Source organism: Pseudopipra pipra, chromosome 8 (genome assembly GCF_036250125.1).
Source record: "Pseudopipra pipra isolate bDixPip1 chromosome 8, bDixPip1.hap1, whole genome shotgun sequence".
Lineage (NCBI taxonomy): Eukaryota > Metazoa > Chordata > Aves > Passeriformes > Pipridae > Pseudopipra > Pseudopipra pipra.
In genome coordinates, this window is record NC_087556.1 from 7,513,823 (window position 1) to 7,533,416 (window position 19,594).

Below are 19,594 nucleotides of genomic sequence, written 5' to 3' on the forward strand. Positions count from 1 at the left end.
ATTATGATGGGACTGCAGTAAGTATTCTCATTCAGAGCTCGAAGCTACAAAGTTGTCTTTAATGCTCCACTGTGAAGTGTTTAAACACGGGACAGTGTTTAACATTTCTCAAGACCACATCAAGGTGCCACAGAGATAAATAATTGAGTCAGAAAGTAGATAATGTTTGAGAAAAAAAATAGAGAGTTGCTAATGTGAGAAGAAAAATTATCTTAAAACCAGAAAACACTATCCCAATCAACCCTTTTTCCACACTACAAATATTTAAAAGCATAGAAGATGTTATCAAAACTGTAGTCCTCCCTGTCCAGTTTCTCTTTGACAGGGAGAATAATCCTGGAAAACATAAAGACAAGATCTTCCATCTACCTAGAAGTCTTAACACCCTAGTGCTGGGCCCTGTATAGGAGCTACTGGACCATTTCACTGACTTTGCACAGATTTGTGTGACCGCACAAACTTCGAGGCCTGAGAACATAACAAATAGATCAGTAAAAATCAGCAAGCTTGGTTCTTCCAAGCTTTGAGACCTCTAGACTGGAAAACATTCCCCTGTACTTCCCGAACTTAACACGTGAACTGGAAGCCCTCTGGCCCTTCCCTGCTGAGTGTTCTGCCTCCTGCAGCTCTAACACAGGCACTGGCCTAGTCTGCCACAAACTCCGGGTGTCCGACTTCCCCTGGGCCACACCACCTACAGACCAAGAGCTGATGTTGCTCCTACAGGGAACTCTGGGGAAATTCCAGCAGCTTCAGCAGAAGCTGGTGACTGTGTTATAGCCCCAAATGATGGTTTTTTTATTTCCTCTCTTAGCACTTTGGCAGAGCTGCTTTGCCTACAAGGAATGCCCTCCCTGTATGTAGAACCTGGAGTCTGGGAAGGCGTAGGTGTGTGAGCAGGACCTGTCTGTTCTCCTTTGCCCGTCCCACGTTGGAGCAGGCAGAGGGATGAAGTGCACACAGTAATATACTATCAGCTACTGCTTTACTTGTCTAAATCACAAAGTGGCATTTCATGAATAGCCCCTTTTCCACAAAGACAAAAGCAGGATTTTCCTGCCGACTTCCCTGGTGCTGCAGTGATCCACTGATCAAACTCTTTGGAAACTGATGCAAATTATCTTTATTGCACTGCCTTTACTGAAGTCAGAAAATTTATACCCAAATTTATACTAAGAAACTAAAAATTCTTACATATTACTGCAGTAGTGTGCTACTGTACAAAGAAATACAGTTACAAATGCAAACATGAGTATGAAAAGAAAAAGAATCTCTCTCTTTCCTAAAAGCTGTTATCCCCACCAGGTTTCCACTGGACTGTAAAAGTGCAGGCTACAGACTTTATTCTCTCTACTGTTTGTCTGAAATTAATATTGTTTTAAACAAAGCCAACCTTTAAATTTTTTTTCATATCCCACTTCAGTTACTATTTCCTGTTCTGCATTTAATTTTTAATAAGAAATTCAATATATGTACTCTGATCAGAAAATCAATTTCTTTTTGAGTTACCCAAATTTTAAAATTGCACTTCTGTGGCAAAGAGATGGTGCTCTGACGAACAGAGTCATCTACAGAAATCTTTTTGATAATGGTGTCCTTCTTTCAAATCCAAACATTTCCTTGATGTAGAATACAAATTGAGCTCTAGTGTATAAGTCAGCTGGGATTTCAAAGTTGGCCTTTATACTTTGCCATTAATTAATTCCGTCCAAGAAATTCAAACAAAGATGCGAAAAAAACGTTCTCTAAATACGTTACATAAGGCATTCAGAATATTCTGATTCATTCCCCTCCAGGAACACAGCAGAGTCAAAGAATAGTGTACACAGCATGTTTAGACTGTATAAAAAGCACTAGAAACTGTAAGAATAGTTTAAAACCCATTTATTTAAAGCTGTTAATTATAAGAGCTATTGTAGAGTATGTGCTAATCAATCTACACTTCTGAGTTCTAAACAATTGTAGACTTAATGAAGTGTACTTTTCTTCACTTTCAGATGCAGAAACAAAGAGTTTCCTAATAAAAGGGAGGAAATGAAAGCAGAAGGCAGAAGACCTCTTCCAAAAATTACTGGAACTTCTGAGTAATTATATATTGGCTAGAAAGTCAGAAACTCATATTTGGGATCTTTTTAGGCGGAAAATGATCTGAGAAAGAGACATTCTTTCCCAATACACCCCATGTACACCTTTAAGTAAGTTAAGACAAGTATTTTCTCTGATACAATGAGGAAAGCCTCAAAAATCTGGCAGGAGAAACTCATACAAATTCTTCTTCTTGCACTTCTCACAACACAACTAAAACAGAAGGTGAGAATATGGGACAGCAGTCAGTCAGTATAGTGAGATCTTTTGAGCTGCGTAATTGAAAATGGTTTGTGCTTGGGAGTAAGCAACACAGAATGGAGTAAGAACAGAGCAGGTATGTCTATTCAGCCTGAAAATAAATAAGAGTTTTCTTTTTTTCAAGATTCACTTACTTCAGCTTGTATAGAAACACAGGGAAAACTCATCCCCTAACACTTTTGGCATAAAACTTAATAGCATTCATTCACCCAAAATCTGTTCAAATGCTGTGTCAGGAAAAAAGAACCCAAGATGAAAAGTAGACTTTGTTGTGGTTCCCACTACTCCATGTGCAGATGCCTTGTCCCTCCTGTGGTGTTGTGACAATTTCTACAAAAGGCCACAGAGCTTAGCTGACACCACAGTGCTACAAGTACCATTAACTTCTGAGAGATCTCCCAAGCCCATTGTCTCCTACCCTTAGCTCATTATTCTTTGAAGCACAACTCCCAGAACACTCATTTCTTGTTTGTGTTAGGATCTTATATGATCAGCATTTTTGTGAGCCCATCTCATTATTTTCTTGTAATTTTATTTACAGTGCAGTGAGAACTAGGAAAGCCCCTCACCAAACCACGTACTTTGTAGGACTTAATTTCTAACACTTGACTGTGAACATGCAGCATAAAGAAAGCGAATGTTTGACCTTCTCTTGGCTTTTTATTTAAAGGTAGACCTACAATAATGGATAATCTCAGTAAGGTTTTAGGTTGGAATGACTTGTAGCATTTCCTACGACTGAGAAGATACAGTTTCTGTAAGAGACAGAGATTAACTCCAGTGCCCATGTGGGCATAGAGGAGCATATATATATATCTATTTTTCTTTGATCATGTTTATGATAACTAAGACTTATGAATCACTATATTTCCATCATGCAAATTTTGAGGTTTTTGGGGTTTGTGTTTAACATATATTTTCACTAGTGCAATCTGTTTAAGTATTTATTGATGCCCTTTAGGCACAGACCCACATGCAGTGAAAGGCAAAAAAGAATAATTTCACTTACATACTGTAGGAATCAGCTACTGGGAACAATCCAAACACAAATCAAGAAAAGATCAATGATTTACCTCTTTCCTCTCTGTAATAAATTCCAAATGTCCTGAATCAGTCTTTTTATTCCACCTGAAAATTGAGGATGCAACTAAAACCATACTGAGACAAAGCCAGAACGCATTGTCTACTTCACTTAAAGGTACCAAACCCAAAGGAAGCTGATATTGCATTCTCATAGCTTATCTGTCTGCACAGCTTTGTGGTCTCTCATTCAAAAATGTGCATTTTCCCCGAGATATGTGGATTGAAAACGAATCTGGCACAATATAATCCCTTCTGTTATGTAATTGCAAAACTTCATCTCATCTTTCATATAAATACAGAAGCTCTGCTACTTCTGCCTCTTACCCTCAAGTCTAAATATTGCTGTCATGTTCTATCTTTGCAATGGGTTAAATTGTCTATACTTTGCACTTGATAAAGACAAAAAACTGTTGCTTGTCTTATTGCCTGGAAATTTGGTATGGTCTCTCTAGTTATGGTCTGGAAAAAGGATAAATTACCTCAGGAAATATAACTAATAATGCCAAGGATTCTGTGAAGGATAAACAAAACCACCTGTGAGTGGCAATGAAATGTTGATTTTGATGGGACATGACCAAGTAGGAGCTGTACTCCAAGCTGAAAAGTGTTCATAACCTTTAATATTAACATGGGTTTCAGAGGAAATTCCAGTTTTCTTAAGGAAACAAAGCTCATCTGATCCCACACGGCTTTGCAATGGACAGATATATATTCAGGTATGAAAAGCAGGCTTTGCCATCTGTCCATGAAAAGCAGTATCATTGGCTGACATCTGTATTTTTATTGTGACTACACTTTATAGATGACATATTCCAGTGTGTGACAGATGAATTACCTCCACGGCACAGTGTGGGATGATGGGCAGTGATGCCAAGGGCTCTGTAAGGAAGGTTTCCATGACAGCATTCTGTGTATCATTGGTATTTTGGAAATAACATTCAGTTTTGATCTCTGACTTTTATAGGTTTTACTGTTCCCATGAAACATTATATTCAAGCAGGAAAAAAAAAGCTAGGGCTAGCATGAATATTTTACATCCAGCCAGGAATGACTGGAAGTGATATTCCTGTGATAAACTGCAGAACTATGTGATAAACCACAGAGCTATTTGTTAAATGCACCTATTAAACACCTTTAATTACCTGTTCTACTCTCTGGCCAGTAACCATTCTGTCTTGGGACTTACTCTGAAGTTTTATACCGCTGAACAGGTTCAGACAGCTGGCATTTCCAGCCTGCTGTCTACATTAAAATATAGAACTTTTCTTGAAAACTAATCCTGCTTCAAAGCCCAAGAAAAGTTAGTTTCAATCCTGGGCCAAGTAAAAATAGCTTTTCTATACATTGAAACGTGCTGGCTTTTAAAGCACAGCATTTGCTCCACAGAGCTGAGGATGAGTTTAACACTGAACGAGAGGGGAGAGTTGGGACAGGAAGGGCCTTAAGAATATTTCACATTCAGATGTTCATAAAAGTTGTTCCAAGTAAGATTCTAATCTATTTTGCAGCTGTCTTTTTCCTCCTCCACATTTGGACAGGGATTTTCCAAGGAGTCTGAAAGAGCTAGCTGCCCAGTTCCTATTGAATTTCAGTAGCATTCCACATCTTAACTTCAATGTGCTGCTCTGAAGTCTATGAGATGTGAAACACAGCCTCTGTACATGAGTTTAAACAAACACTGAGCATCTGTGATTTTTCAAGAACAAGGCCAAAATACAGATCTTATCTGCAGCAGAGAGAGAGATCCCGTGCAACTTTCTGCTAGTTTGGAACTGGGGACTTTTTAAATCCACCCATGACTCTGAAAAGCAAACTCCACTATCACATTATGCATATCTGTCTGTAAGCATGCATTTACAGTTTATATACAATAACATATCTAACTACTTGCAATCTGCTTAAGGAGCTTTTCTCTTAACCATTTGAATTTCAAAGCGCAGCTAAAACTGCCGAAGGATTTTATTTGTATACAAGATTTGAGCTCGGATAAACAACCCACATGGATTCTTAATCTTTTGTGGGCAGCCAGCACCTTGTAATCTGTGTGAAAAGGAATTCAATAATAAACACAAACACTGTGCAACATTATAAAGGCAGGGATTTTCTAATACATTTGAAGGTATGGCACACAAAATTCTCTCTGATAAGGAAGAGAAGATGTACTGTTTCCAAAGTGCAGCTTTTATTAATCAATTTGCCCACATTTTTTAGAGAATTATGTGTAAAATCTGAAGATGTGGCGAATGAACAGTACAGCATTCCTCAGCTACTCTCAGGGACACAGAAGAGACCTACTCACACACTCCATTCCTAAAGTAAATCCCTGAGTGTTTTTCTGTATAAATGTCAGGAGCATTTAGGCACTGGTGTCCCACTTTCCTGCACGCTTCTACATTTCAAGCTCCAAATAAGCCAATAAAATATAGCAATGTACAGTTCCACCCTTACAAATGCCTTTAGTAGCCCTGCACCATATCAGGAAGGCAGTTTTGCTGGGACGTGGCAAGGAAATGCGCTTTCTGCTCCTGTTTTGAGGAATGAACAGATTTAACTTGTGAAAAGGTGGTGAGTAAATGATGACCCTGATATCAAGCAATATGAAATCAGAGCTTCCACAGGAATCAACAGGAGCAAGATGCACTGGTGGCACAACAGTTAACCCAACAAAGCACTTACTTTGCACTGAGCCATGGTAAGAATTTGTGTGACAGACCAGGGCTGGGAGAGAGTCTAAGGCCCCTGGCACAGCCCTTGCAGTGAGGGTTCTACACGTGACAGTAATCTACTGCTTCTCTAAACTTACAGCAAGAGAAGGGGTGAGAGAGGGTTCCAAGGAAAAACACAGAGATGAACTGGGGAGAGGTCAAGCTTATTGCAGCAACCTGCTTCATCCAATGGTAGAGGAAAGCAACATTTAATTCTCTTCAGGGTCAGGCAGAATGCTCAAGAGAAGTGCTTGGTTCTGGTAGTTTTCTTGCAAAGGAAAGGTTGTGGGGGTTTCTGAACTTGTAGGCAGATCTGCTTTGCTATTCACCTGATTTCTACCCACAAGTCTCGTCTTACAGACTTGTTTCATGTTCTTTGAAAAGGTTCTTTGAAATCACTTAGATGAGATTTGGAGAAGTTTGATCTGGGGGAAGAGGCACAGTCTTCCATTTTTGGGGAATGCTAGTAGTGCTGTACATCGCTAACTCGGCTTAGTCATGAAATCAGAGCAGCACTCACTTCCATAGCTAAGGTTTGTTACTTTACAAGAAAGAGAAAATGAAGAGGGAAAAAAGTGCTACTCAACCAGTCTTCCCCATTTTTCTCCCCAAGCTTTTGTTCATACTTCAAAAGTGGACCCTATCCTTGTCTTAGGTACAAAATATCCGTTTTGAGGAGAACATGCAGGAGGGCATTTGCAGATTCTCTGGGATACAGAAGTTTCAGAATTTCCCAGGTAAGGAAGCACTCTGAGCCCACAGAGAGGGCTTCCACCGTGCCCTGCATCCCCAGCTCCAGAGACCATTCTCACACAGGGTGGTATGCTATGAGCCCCACAGGTCTGATAACTGGCTTCTCTCTGTTCCTCAGTCTTCTTTGTAGCATCACTTTGGAAAACACACTGCACAAACTGTGGGACAGCAATCAAACCTACAGTCAAGGGCAAAGTAACACTTGCCAATAGCAAGTTTTGATGATAAAGTGCTCCCGACCCAGACAATCTGGATATACAACATGTTCAAGCCAAAGGCACAAATAAAAATGAAGTATGAGTTAACAAGCTGTGAAGGAAGCCAAAGAGGATTTTTGACTTTCTGCCTTTCTGGATATCTTGGCACCTGACAAGCTTTTGAGCTGGAGGAGGCTGCCTTACCCACACAGACTGTCCTGCACAGGGAGGCTGAAGGAAGGCTGTGGAGGGCAGGTACAGGCAGCACCCATGGGCAAAACCAGCACCACGTTTCAGAAAACTAGAGTATGTAAGTGTGCAGAGCACTTGGATACCTTATTTCAAAATTTATGTGTCACAGAAAAGTGAAGATAGATGTACCTTGGGAAGAGTTTTACTTCTGCTCAGAATATGTTGGCAGCATGGGCCCTGTTATTGTGCACTTAGCAAGCTTTCCTAAAATCAAAACCTTAAATCAATGGGCAAAGTATGCCAATATTTCGACAGCTCAGAGATGGGTTTCCCTTCTATTTTTTTTTTTATTTTTTTTTTATTTTTATTACCAACGAAAAGTGCAATGAACCCTTGAGCTGTAGAAAACACACCGTTAAAACCTACTTTTAAACAGACACCATTTTATAGAAGCCGGGTCATGTCCTGTGGCTCCCTGCTCGTTTTGGTTCCTCTGCCTGACTGCAGTGAGAGCCAGCTTTGTAACATCTGACACCTACAGTTCACTCATCAGCAGCTCTTTTGCTTTTTGTTCAGAAGAGAATATCACGCAGCTGTAATCAGAGTTGATGCAGATCAATGTGAGCCTTTACTTTCATTATATTTAAAGGGACATACGAATTATTGATTTGTGTATCAAATTTGAGCACACGTGTTTTCTGTGCTGTCTACAGTCAATGCAGCAGATCTGTAGATCCAAATGTCACTTAGTACAAAAACAGAGTAACACCAGGAACATGATTAAGCAACGATATTGGCACAAAACATTTATTTTATGTTGTCTTCAAGTTTTGTAGTATGTAAAGATGTCTAAGTTAGAGCCTTAAAAAATCATGGAATCTGAATGTCCTTGCTCTCTGGGGGTTTATGACATGGTTGCTTGCCTGACTTAAACAAGATGTCCTATTTCTAGATATTTAAAAATAATTTAAAATAAAAGCTAATTTAACTTGTGGTGTTGATAATTAGCTGAAACAAGCAAAGAGGTGGTTAAAAAAATAAAAAGCCCACATACTCTGCTCCCATATATCCTTTGCTCAATATTCCTTTTTCTTCTTGTTTTTCCTAAACAACGTGGTCTGATTGTACATCTGCCATGAACTTATCACTAGAGTCAGGAATTAGGTAGGATTCACCTCATTGGCCAAGTACAAGCATGTACATGTTAGAGATTTAGTCTAACAACTACCTAGGCTCCCTCTACAGACAATGCAAGTAGCAAAGGCACCTCACTCTACCCATCCTCAGCTTGGGATCCACTTCAGTGATCAGCTCCACCTACATGGCTGACCTTGGCTACATATCTGAAATCTGTAAAGCCAAATACAGAACAAATACAGTGAAAGCTGATGGTTTTACTTAAAATAATCTTTGCTTAATTTCCCCAGTGTGACCCAGCCCCAATACCTCTCTTCAGTGATGCATTACAGCTGACTTCCGTGAGATTAGAGCATTCCTACCGTCAGGCAAATGCAAAGGGGACTTGCTGAATCATGCCCTCAGTCTTAAAGACAGAATGATGTTCACTTGTTAAAGCTTATATGAATTACATGCCATCCTTAACAGTATTAAGGACAAAGAGCAAACCCACAGCTGTAGCGCCTCTAACATATGAGGGGGGCTTTTAGCACCTTTGATCTTTCATGCTCCTTTCCTTGAAGTGCAGAAATATAATTCGTATTTATTTCCACTTGGAAACAAGGAAAAGGTACATGGAAAATAATTTAATACTTATGAATGACAGCATAATTGTCCACTTGGAGATGTCATCACCCACTAATAATCCATTTTTCCAGAGCATAAAGCACATCCATTATTTGTGTCCTGTAAATTAGCAATGCTAGAGCTGGGGACAGAGAACAGCAGTTTTACTTTTGCTGGGTGAATAAAACCCTGATCCTGTGCGAGTGACTCACTGCTGTTGTGTAAGCTTGTAAGCATCTTTGCGTGAAAGATGAAGGCATTTGAGATAAGCCCACTCGAATCAGTGCTGTCCTCTCAAGCTTGAGAACATAGTTCTGAGAAGGACAGACTTGAAACGCAACAAGATTCGAGCTACTGTGTTGCTGGAAAAGAAATCCACCAAAGATCAGCTCAGAAGTATTCTTTACTTCAATATGCAATTCAGCCTGGCCACGGAAATACCTCTGGTTAGTATTTCTTTTTGAACTATGACTCCAGTTATGCAGCATTCCAGAGGGCAGGTGTGGTCATTCCAAACCCGTTTTAGGGAAGTGATAGGTCTGAAACACACCAAAGGGCAGTTTGTTTCATGGTAATATTTTTAAGAATTTGTTTCAACAATCGATTTCTTCAATTATTATTTGCAGGCTTAAAGGGAAAGCTTTTCGTTTTCCCCTGCCTTCATTTTTCACTGAACTTGACCTGTCAGGACTGACGTGTGCTTGTATGAATCACCACTCACCACCTCTGCTCAGCACTCCTGTCACAGGCTGGGTATCTGCCACTGCCCCTGTCCTCTTCTGCTCAGCCATATCTGCTGCTTGGACTGCCAGGGGAGGAGAAGAACTACTCTGGGAGCCCATGGATACCCTGCCACCAGGGCCTTTGCTCCAAGATCCCTGCTCCTCTCTGTGGCTGCTGGACATGTCTCCACATGTGGCCTGATGCATCCAGAGGAGCTACTTGGCTCATGGAATCACCCATCATTTCCTGGGGAATGCTGGTGTGTAGGGAGCTTGGGAAGCACAGAGGTCTAGAGGTATCACATTTGTAGGAACTGTATTTCATATGTAGGAATGTAATTCCCTTGTCACAAGACTGAAGGTAGGTATGGCCTTAATGAATTTAGAGCTGTTATTTCTGGCACTGGTTCCCACTGTCTCACCAACCCTGGAAACCCTATTAGCAGGTAGTGCACAGATTACATCAGTTGCAGCCAAACAGGAAAAATCTTGCAAAAATTTATCATCTTGCATACGCAGTCTTGCCTAAGAGATGACACAAGAAAGATAATACAAACTCTCCAGACAAAACTCGTTTAACAGGCCCTTATTCTTTAGTCATCCAGGACAATGTTTCTCTGTTGGCTTTGCTTCCCTGGGCAACTGTGCTGAAGCTGGAACACTTCCCTCACACAGCTCAAATGCTGGTTTCCATTTTGTAGAGCTACATAATTCGATTTGCTTTGGTGGTTCAAAAGTTCAGTGGGGAAGGACTCCCGTAGAGAGGAGAGTGTGAGCAGCTCTCCCTAACAAATGGTTGCTTGCCTTGGAAAACAGCACATGTCTGTTCACATGCATCCAAACTGCAGGATGCTGGAGTGTCCCACCGAGAGCCAGCCTGGCAGGGGAAGTGGCTTAACAGATCTTTCAGTCACCAGGAGTAACACAAACAAAAGCCAGAAAAAACATTTTGCCATTTAAAAGGAAATCATTATCTATAGTGCTTGATAAAGTTTATTGTACCAATTCATGGAATCAGGAGGGAAAACAGTGCCCAGTTGTTTGAGGAAAGCATTCAGATGTAAAAGCTGCCCTCAGCTCTGTGGTGGTGTTGTGACAGGATAGAGACAGGAGGATACACAAAACACACAGCTAAGAAAGGGGGAAGAAAAGTCGGTAGCTGAAAAGAATCCCAACTGCTGTGTAAGGACAATCACAGTGTGGGACTCAGAAGGGAATCACCCATGTCCAAGTCCACATCCAGGGTAAGATTTAGTGCAAAGGCAGCAGTACTTGGGATATTAAAATCATTGTGCATTGCTAAAGTCAAGCAAAGGAATTTTCGGAGCAAATGAATAAAGGTGAAACATACTATTTGTTTTCACAAACGGAGCAGGTCAAAGCAGTGTCATTCCACAAGCACTGCGGATCACAAACACCTTCCTCAAAAGTACTGTCCTGCCCTGCTCCTACTGGAGTTAGACACATCACTAAGTTGGAGACCTCACTAAGAAAGAAGAATTAGACCTCTACAGGAAGTGCAGATATGAATTTTTCCACACTATTCCACTACAGTTATGTGGTATCTCTTATCACAAAGGGTTTGGAAGATATTTAACATGCTGTGCAGTGTTAAAAGGACCATTCAGCTGCCAATGTGTACAAGCTTCTCGATGAGAGCACAACAACAGCCAATCCCTGTGCCTGGAAATACTTCTCTGTGGTGGGGCAGCTCCTGGGGACACTCAGAAAGGGGAGGGCAGTGCCCAAATCCACATCGACTGGCAGGCAACCATGTCATGGTGCTGTATAATCCATCTGCCCACTTGAAGGTACACTGAAACTCAGCTCAACATGAAACTTTTCTGAAGCACTTCTCCCTGCTCATGGCTTATGGAAGAACTGTGTGGAATGGTACATCATGGAGCATGGTACTGTGCATAACCTACCGAAGAAGCTGCACTACCTGCTGAGCTTGAGCAGACCCAAAGAAATGATTTAGAGCTGAAGTTACCTGTAGGGCACTCCCAGCCTTTTAAGCCCTGTGCTTACAATGTCTGTTTATGACCTCTTTGCCTCTCACACAACATAATAGGAGATAATTTGTATGAAAAAGCCGGATGCTGGTAGAGGATGTTGTGAGGTCAAAATGTTTTATACATGCGGTCTAAAAAAAAAAGCAGTTATTAAACTGTGATTTACATAAAGTGCTATTAACATTGTTTTTTAAAGGCACAGCAGTCCTAGAAATATTCAAGTTGTGTGGTCAGTATTTTTGTTACAGTTTCAAGCAACTGGTGGAAAATAGGAACAGACAAGCCATAAAAGCTTAAGCCTAACTTTGGCTGCTTTTCTGGCAAGAAATCACTGCTCAGCCTGAAAATGTTGCCATAGTCTACAAGAAGAAAACTGCAGATGAAAAGGTATCTCAGAGTATGTGTCAGTTTTAATATATGAGGCCTTTATCATGAGGCAGAACTAGGAAAAAAGCCCAAAACCACTGAGGGCATTGTGGCATTTTTTTCCCATACAGTAACAAAATGCCTGCATGTTGCTATTTGTGGTTTGTATTTTTGCACCAGGAGCATGTGAATTTTGATTTGTAATTATTCAGACATGGGACAGGAAACCTGAGCCAAAGATAGGCTTTATTCCTGCTCTGAAATTGCCTTTCTTGCTGGCTTGAGATTGTTGAGGAATGACCCTCAAATCCTGGAATGATATTCTGTGTTCTTATGTCAAACAAGGTGCAAATACATTAAGAGGAAAATTGTGTCAGAAGCCACCTTTAGTTACTTCACTTGCAACTTTTTTCCTCACCACCTTACAAATAAAGAAATAAAAATGTTTCTAACAGTAAGGATAGCAAAGCCCTTCAGAAATGACCCAGGAAAGAAACACTGCAGTGTTTAAAGAGAAGCTTAAACAAACACATATCAGAAATGTGTTTAAAGCTGCAGGAGCTCAGGCAGAGCTGCTACTTTGCTGCTGGGGAGACAGGGGACAGCTGTAAGGCTGTCAGGGCGGCACCTGAAGGCGAAAGAGCCCAATATCTCCTTTTTTGCCTTCACCAAGACAGGAAGTTCAGCTTATGTGCTGGAGAAAGTCCCAGAACTGACAGCCCTTAACCAGCCTAACCTGAAAATTTAGCCCTACCAAGATGTGTTTTGATCATTATAACAACAAAAAACAAAGTAAGATTAAAAAGAGAAGATTCACCTCTCGCCATAGATCATGGGGTGCTCAAAAAGCTTTGTAGGTTCAGTCAGGTTCACAACAAGGCTAACTACTCTGACAACAAAATTGGGTTTTGTGCTTTCTTGTTTTGAGTATTTGTACTTCTTCAGTTGCAGCTCCTGCGTACCAGGCCATGTCCCTCCGTGGCTGTGCTCCAACAAAAAAAAAAAGACTGTGCATGGGAAGAATGACAGAATTCTACCTTGTCCTCAAAATCTTTTATCTAAAGCCCCATTTGTGTGCAAGAGGTGCCTAATGCACCCAGGGAGGCATTTTCTGCACCCCCCAGCACATCCAGAGATGCTGGGTGTCTAGAGTTCAGCTGCGGTTGATTCATTCTAAATGCTGCTGAGTTCCTTCCTCTGCCTGCAAAGGGACAGCTCTGTGTCCTCATTTTCACTATTAGGATGTTTTTGAAAAACTCTCCATTATTTAGTACTTTGAAAACATGATGTCTCTTCAAGCATAAAATGTTGGCACTGATAGATCCTGAGGGCTTTTTTACAGTAAATTGATTGGATTATTTTGTTTAAAACTATTGTTCTAAATACAATCGGAGATTTCTGGCTCTCAGACCGTGTTCATTTTGGCCTCATCACAGCTAAAATTCTGACTTGAAGCCCATATAAATATTTGCCCTTTTAGCATTTATTTTGATTCTAATCATATTCATAGTTTGTTTGATTGCTTTTTTAAAGCAGAAAAGTACTTATAAATCAGATTAAATAGATCACTTTGCTACACAGTTTTGCCATGAATCTCTGTTCTGCAGAGCAAGATATTACTGCCAGATTTTTCCGGCAACCTCTGTAAACATTTACTTTACTGTCCTATAATTGCTTTAACATGTATTTTCATGCACAAGCTAACTATTCCCCATTAATTTCACTAGCAGGAAGATTTTACCTTATGTTCAAACTCCATCAATTTTTACACTCATTTTCATTTACTTAGATAAATCTAAGCAAGTTTAGTACTGTGCTTTGCAAACAGGCTGACCTCCAGCTACCAAAGTGAGCCTTGCAATGAAACACCAACAGGTTTTAGGAGCATATCCCAATCCTATTCAGAAGGGATCCATTTCAGCCTTTAGGCACGTGGATCTGACACTGATTTATCCAGGAACAGTGTTTCCCTGTTCACATTTTAGGGCAGACTTTGGCTGTAAGTTTGGGTAAGATGAATGGCTGGTAAATTAATATATGTCTGGCTTATAATAACAGAGTTCAGGTTTTTCTGAACAAAAGCAGAATTCATTTTTGGATGGACTTGAGCGTGTGGACTGACTGTCCCCACATTCACAGGCGTGCTCTGGCAAACACATTTTGTAGCGGGCTAACCCAGGACAATAACACGGAGCCTTTTAACTCAGCGCGGCTGGTGTGGGTGAACAATTTTTCAGTGCTCATAGTGGCAGGCATCCCTTTCACAGTGCATGTAGCAAAAGTTAGCATTTACTGTGATGTGAGGGCTGCACACTGCTGTGCTGTGATGCTCCTGAGAGATGGGCAAGGGCAAGGGATGGGGACAGCACAGAGCTCCCAGCCTGTAACAAGGTGCAGCCCCCAATCTGCATCCACCGTGTGTGGCTTATGCAAGATGCAGCACATATGAGAGCACTTATTTTAAAATACTGACACAGAAATTTATCATAATTATCATGAATTATTGCCTCCCTTGCCAGTTCCTGCAGTAGCCAGTGACTGGGTCTGGAACTGTAACACAGCCTCAGTGCAATGGATGGTTTATTGTGGTCAGGATGGAAACACTGGAAAACCTACAGTATTGCTAACTCAGAGCAGCTGCTCTGCAAACACACATGACTCAGGTGACCTGGAGTTGAAGACCAGGACCCTTCAGAATACACAAATCCCAAAAACTGACACACCACAAGTATCTTTTGCCATATGGCACAGCTGCATCAGGAGCTATCTGAGATTCTCCAACACACACTCAAAATCCTACTCAGTGTCTTTGCTCTGAAAATACTTAAAAAAAAATAAATCTAAGTATACATCATCAGATGTCACCCCATTTTAATCACAGCTTTTAAGAGGGAGAAGGAATTTATCAAAATAATGTCTAAAGGAAGATCTAAATTTTTCTAACTACAATATTTCTTTTCCCAGAAAATAAAATCATGTTTCAGCCAGTTCATCTTGCTATACAATAACAGAATATAGCAATATTGTATTGCTGGAGTTCATCATTATACCCAACCAGTGAGGTTTCCAGTGTTCTTTACTCAATATATGAATGCATCTATACTAGAAAGATATAAACAGAGAGCCAGAAGGGAAACAACCAGATGTAGCCAGACCTGCTTACTAAAAGCTCTAGAACCGAATGCAGTGACTTTTTGTCAGACTAAAGGATGTTATGCTGAAAGGCAGCCAGTAAGGAACTGGATAGTTCAGTAGAATATGTCACTTTCTTTGACATCCTCTTGCAAATGCAAATGCAAGTCACTGTTACTGTCAAACATCCCTGTCTTACTATTTGCACCCATCTGGCTGCAGCCTCCAGCTGATGATCCTCCTCATGCCTTTCTCCACTAGATCCAAGAGCCCACTAGAACCCATTAAAGTTTTTTATATGTTGTAATCAAGTCGTCCCTCAAGCCTCTTCCTGATACACTAAACAGATTGAGCTCCTTAAAAGCTTCTCTCTGGAAGGCATTACTTCCAGCCCTCTAATCAGTTTGGGAATTTTTACCACTCTCTGCTTGTTTCCTGACTTCTGCCTTTTTTTTTTTTTTGTCCTATTTTAAAACCATGATCAGACCACCTTCCCCAGTACCAATTTACCAAAGTATACAAAACTGTATCACACTTTTTTTTTTCGTATTTGTTATGCCTCATTTAGCCATCTCTGGATTTTTTTTTTCCCAGTGCTGAATGTATATTAGGAGTTGCATATGGAATATTGTCTTAGTGGCCTGTCATATTCAGGAATAGACATAGCACCCCTTTCCATACATGTAGCTGGCAATCCTTGTTCCTGAAGATGAATTCTTCCAATGAATCAGTTAATCAGTTTAGGAAGTGGCTCAGATATCTCTGATACCCTACTCATCCTGTTATTTAATATTCTACCAACCACTGCGTTATCCCATTTTTAAAGCTTACTCTCAGATTATGGAGAAACTGCACCTCCAACTGAGTCTGTGCACTGAAGTGCACTTTACAGATTTGATTTTACAAGGCTGATTGAAAAGCACATCGTGGTCAAAAAGTAACCTTAACTCAGAGGCTGAAATCAGCTTTGTCTGACCACAATAATTATACCTGTATACTTCAGTTCTCTCAGTCAGAATTTTCTGTTCTGAAGATTTTTCCTGCTTTTCTATATAAAATGAGAACTACTCTATATTTTGGAAATGTCATTAAGCAAATTCCCCCCTCTTGCAGAATGATGGTGATATTCTTAATTTTTTTTCCTGCTCCTCTTTTGCATTTCAAAACTTTTAATGTATGCTGTTTGATTTTTCCCCACTTTTTACATTCTGTATTTCTAATTCCTTACTTTATTTTCTCCTAAAGTAGGACATGCTTTTAGGCAAAACAATATTTTCATATAGCCAAGGAATATTGGCTTTTTGGCCATCTAGAAAACTCTTAAAAATCTTTGAGATTTCTTTGACATTTTTGTATTTATGTCATATTTGTCATCATTTTTGTTCAGCTCTGATAAAACAGACCTTGGAAATCAGTCACCACAGACAACAGTGATTGGGACAGGTCCTCTCTCCATTGGATCCCTTCCATTACTGATGTAATCAGGGCACGATCATCAGCTTCTGTGTAAGTAAACACTGATTTCTGGCCCATGAAGTAAATCCCTTCACTCCTTATAAATTAAACTCAAAGTTCACCTACTGTGTATAAAGAACAAGAATTCTGAAACAGAAAATGTGGCTTTAGAATTGGGAACTTTAATAATGCTGCACTTTGGGTGCCTAAGAACTTTGACATATGAGCTTAAGGGTCAAACTGACCTTCTCCTGTAAGCCCTGATTTTTTTGCCACATTTTGGAGAGTAACCTAGGAAATTATGTATCATGTTCTCCCATTTTATTTAGGATGCACAAAAGGTTCTCCACCAGTATCTTCTGCTGGGCTTTGCAGCAGTAATGCATTTGAATCAGAACTAATCTGTTCTCGTTGGCCAGTGTAATTAATACGAGCAAATGTCTCTATAATACTCCAGTTAACATACACATGCATCATCACAAAACTAATTCAGATTAGGAACCCTTCTAGGTTCCTAATTTTCACTAAATATTATCTGAATTCTGTGCAGATCAAAGGCTTTTGATAAACTTGGCAAATTAAATGTTTCCAGTTACCTTGGTACAGATTGCTCCATTCTTCATGGCTTAAAACCCTATCTGCAAAATCCGAATGACTTAGAGACACTGTCATAGAAGAAAAAGATAAGCTGCTTATGGTAGTTTGAAAGTTGTGTTAGATTACTGTAGAACCTAACTGTTTTTCTGGAGGAAATCCACGTGTGTCAATTGTAGCAGCTAGAATTGGGTCTCCTGGTTATTTGTGCATTTGGGGTTGTTTATGCAGCTGCTGTGTGTCCCAGCACAGCCCTCCCTGGCAGCACAGCTGTCTGCTGGGCATCTGCAGCCATCCCCCAAACTGTGCTCAGTGCTTTTTGCACAAGGGAGGTGTGACTGCTAAGCCAGAACCCTTCAGAGAATTTCTCTTTTCCTATGCCATCCCCAGGTGCAAAGCTGCGTAGTTCATTTTATGAGTGACTAACACGTTGCATGACTATTGCTATTTTTATTCCTTGTTTCAGCTGACAGATTATATAAGTGTGTTGGTACAGCTTTACATACAACACGAGAAAACTGAGTTTTCAAGCAGGTTTTTCTGGAAGCTCAACAAAGGAAACAGTGATAGCAGGGAAGAGCTAACATGAAGAGGAGAGGGAGGCTCAGATCAGTGTGTAACGGTAAGATCAGGAGACAACATGATCTACTACCTATTAGCAAGGTAATTTTTGCCTGTAATTGCCTTCTTTTATTCTCAGTGCTGAGTGACACTAAGTGTACGGAGAGACCTGATGAATGTGAGTTGGAGAGAGAAGGGAATACAAGAGCCAACAGTTTGCACTTGCGGACAGCCAAGTGCATCCTGGGCTGCACCAGGAGAGGTGGGGCCAAGGGAGGGGATGCTGCCCCTCAGCTCTGCCCTCGTGAGACCCCACCAGCAGCACTGCATCCAGCTCTGGGGTTCTCAGCATAAGAAAGATGTGGACCTGCTGGAACAGGTCCAGAAGAGGCCGTGAAGATGGTGAGAGGGCTGGAGCACCTCTCCTATATAGACAACTTGAGAGAGCTGGGGTTGTTCAGCCTGGAGAAGGGAAGGCTTTGGGAGACTTCACTGTGATCTTCCAGTACCCTAAAGGGGATTATAAAAAGGAGGGAGAGGGACTTTTTATAGGACAGATAGTGCAGGACAAGGAGCAAAGGATCTCAACTGAAAGAGTGCAGGTTTATATTAGATGTTAGAAAGAAATTCTTTACTGGGAGGGTGGTGAGGCACAGGAACAGGTTGTCCCGGGAAGCTGTGGATGCCCCATCCCCGGAAATGTTCAAGGCAAGGTTGCATGGGACCCAGAGCAGCCCAGTCTAGGGAATGGCATCCCTGCTCATGGCAGGGGAGCTGGAACTAGATGATCTTTAACATCCCTTCGAACCCAATCATTCTCTGATGTACCGAACCTAAGTACCAAGTCCCTGACAAAACAGTCCTATTAAAAACAATAACCCTTGGCAATCACAGTTAATTGCTAAAAAAGTCAGCTCCCTGACTTTTCCTGACACTGTGCTGGCAGTTGCTGGGGCCTCACCACTATCGTGCAGGAGGAGTGTTTTGATCAGCACAAATGGTGTGGTAACACACAGCTCCAGAGCCCTGCTTGGAGCAGCAGCTTCTCCCCTACTCCAGCCAGACGCCACGAGAGCAGCCTGTGCTCTCAAGCTCAACATGGGAGAATGGAAACCATCTCACAGCCTGGAGAAAGCAGTCTTGCATTTAAAAGGTGTGGCACTCCCAGCTCCTTTCCACTGCTAATTGCCAGCCTAAAATAACTAGTTAATTATTTTCAAAAGTGCAGCCTTCCTACAAGTGTGCCCCAGCCCAGCAGCTAAGGAATGCATTGAACAGGAGAGAAGGATGTTTAGTGAAAATCAGTGTGTGTGCTCTGAGACCCAGGTGAGTGAAAGCAGCTTAGTGGTTAAGTACAAAAAATATGCCCCAAAAATCACCCCCTTTTCAGACAAGACAGGCAGTAGGGTGCACATAAAACATGATGTGCACTGCCTGTTTTTCCAGAGACTGCACCAACCAGGAAATTATTTCACAACACTTGATATGATCAGAGAGCTCCCATCAGGCCTTCAGACAAGGGCAGGTGTCATCAAGCCAAGCCATGGGATTATTGTCACTGGTTAAACTGACAGCACAAAAGGAAAATAAGGCAAAGAAATAGCAGAAAACCCACAATAAAAAACATTATGGGGGACAGATAATTTTACTGTAGCTAACAGTGAACAGGAAGCAGCATCTGCACTGAAGCAGAAAAAGCAGTGAGGGAACACAAGACCAGTGACTGTGAC

General features: G+C 41.0%; 1 long non-coding RNA gene across 2 annotated transcripts in view; it reads left to right on the top strand.

The window, feature by feature from the left end:
- Positions 1 to 8,320, top strand: part of LOC135417852 (uncharacterized) — a 32,626-nt gene extending 24,306 nt beyond the window's left edge. For both annotated transcript variants that reach the window (XR_010432239.1, XR_010432240.1), the window contains exon 3: positions 1,998 to 8,320. This is a non-coding gene — a long non-coding RNA (uncharacterized LOC135417852). The remainder of the gene's footprint in view (positions 1 to 1,997) is intronic.
- The last annotated feature ends 11,274 nt before the right edge of the window (positions 8,321 to 19,594 follow it).